A 2,578-nucleotide genomic window follows, 5' to 3' on the forward strand; every position below is an offset into this window, starting at 1 on the left:
GGGTCAGCTATGAAACGGTTCCCACTTGACCACACACAAAAAAACCCGAAAAATAACTCCATTTTAGTCCTTGATCTTCTATACCATTTGATGTTGAAATATAACTCATTGAAGGCTGTAGTCCTTGATCTTCTGCAGCAAGTACCTCAAGTTCTATTCACTTTCAACAAGCAAGTTTGTACCATTTGCATAACGCAGATTGTTGATAAATCTTCCTCCAATCTTAACTCCATGTTTTTCTTCATAATGTCCAGCTTCCCAAATGGTTTTCTCAGCATAAATACTGAAGAGGTAGGTAGAAAGTGCCTTGACTTCTTAAAATTCCAGCCTGAATTTCTGGTAGTTCTCTGTTTATCTATTGTTCTAGCAGTTTTAGAAATCCAAACAAAAAAAAATAATAATCACAATTACTGATCTGCTTCAAATATAATTTTGGGAACCTGTAACTTAGTTGGGAACACTTTTGTTCATAGCCATTTTCCCCCTGGGTTTCCATTGTTTGTTGTTGTGTACCACAGAATTGGAATCAACTCCTCTGGTAGGTTTTCAGAAGCAGCTAATTACAGGGGGGGAGAATGCCCTTCCTTCTCCCGTAGAACAGCTGGTGGCCTAAAACTGCATGCCTTCAAGATTGTAGTGTAACTTCTTGCCTCTAGGATACCAGAGCTCTAGGTTTCCATGTTGTTGTTGTTATGTGCCGTCAAGTCATTTGCGACTCATAGCGACCCTATGTACAACAGCCCTAAACCCTGCTCTATCCTGTGCCAATTGCACTGCCTCTGGCACACCCATCCTAATTACCCCAGACACTGAATCAATCCACCTCATAGAGGGTCTTCCCCTCCTGCGCCATCCCTCCACCCTCCAAAGCATGATGTCCCTCTCCAAGGACCTGTCCCTCCTTGCAACATGCCCAAAGTATGTCAGACAGAGCCCCAGAATCCTTGCCTCCAAGGAGTTGCTTGGTTTAATCCTCTCCAGGATGAATCTGTTTGTTTTCTTGGCAGTCCATGGTTTCCATAGGGTCTATTAAAAATATCCACTAGTTCTCGAATCTTTGCTCTCAACGTATGCCTCTACTAACATGTTGTTGTTGCTGTTACATACCGTCAAGTCGCTTGTGACTCATAGTAACCCTACATACTACAGCCTTAAACCCTACGCTATCCTTGCCAATCTCACTGTGTCCAACACGCCTATCCCCAATTCCCCAGTGACAGAATCCATCTATCTCATTGACGATCTTCTTCTCCTGCACTGTCCCTCCACACTTCCAAGCATGATGGCCCTCTCCAAGGACTGCTCCCTCCTTATAACATGTCCAAAGTATGTCAGATGAAGCTTCAGAATCTTTGTCTCCAAGGAGTAGGCTGACTTCACCCTCTCTAGGACAAACTTGTTTGTTATCCTAGCAGTCCATGGTATACTTTTCTCCAGCACCAAAGCTCTCCTTTTATCACTGTCATTGTCTACTCATTGTCCAGCTCTCTGAAGCATAGCAAATAATGGCAAAGACCATGGCCTGTATCAGGTGCATCTTAGTCTCCAGACTGACATCATTGCTCTTCAGTACCTTGAAGAGGTCTCTGACAGCAGACTTTCCCAGTGCAAGTAATCTTTTCATTTCCTGGCTGATGGTACCAACAGTGTTGATTTTAGAGCCAAGCAAACTAATGCTGTCAACAATCTCAGTCTCTTCACTATCTATTATGATGCTGCCAATCCGTCCAGTGGTGAGAATCATTGTTTTGTTGATGTTGAGCTTTATATTGAAGGCTGAAGTCCTTGACCTTCTGCAGCAAGTGGTTCAAGTCCTCCTCAATTTCAGCAAGCGGGGTTGTGTCATCTGCATAACGCAGATTGTTGATAATTCTACCTCCAAAGCAAGTAATTTATATCTCAGTCATGTAGTTTACCTGTTTAAAAAAATGCAGAAGTTTTAATTATATAGTGAAAATGTAACTTAATTAAATATCTGAGTGTAGAACTATATTTTCCCTCAAAAATTAAAAGACTGTTATTGTAAAAATAGATTACTAGTTAAATGTATATGAGGATCTAAGGAAGAGAGGGTAGGAGAACAGAGGTGAGGATGAGGGGGCGTAATCCTAAGGTCGCACCATTTGATGGGTGGAGGAACAGGTTGATTAGTGTATGTATGGATGAATGAAAATCTATTCTTTCTATAAACTTTCAATAAAATGTCACTTAAAAGTATTATTATGATCTGTCCACTTGCTCTACAGAGGTAACTCATGGTTGCTGTGAAGCTGAACCCTGTGACTCTGATGTATCAAATGCTATAATGATTACCCGTGGTGGACAGCGTTTGGTGCAGCTCCCCAATTAAAGCAAGCCTGGAAGCAGGAGCTTGCCTCAGGAAACCCTATGAACCCGGAGAAAGGATTAAGTTATACAAGTTTTCAGGTCTTTTGTTCATAAGGTCTCTATGGGTTGCCTATGACTTGACGGCACTTAACAAGAACAACAACAACCATTAATAAAAATTAAAAGACTGAAAATCAATAGTTACTTTTACTTTGAAGAAAATGTAGTGTGTATGCTTATTGTTCTGTTT

This window comes from Elephantulus edwardii, unplaced genomic scaffold (genome assembly GCF_000299155.1).
Source record: "Elephantulus edwardii isolate Elephantulus edwardi_28Jun2011 unplaced genomic scaffold, EleEdw1.0 scaffold00247, whole genome shotgun sequence".
Lineage (NCBI taxonomy): Eukaryota > Metazoa > Chordata > Mammalia > Macroscelidea > Macroscelididae > Elephantulus > Elephantulus edwardii.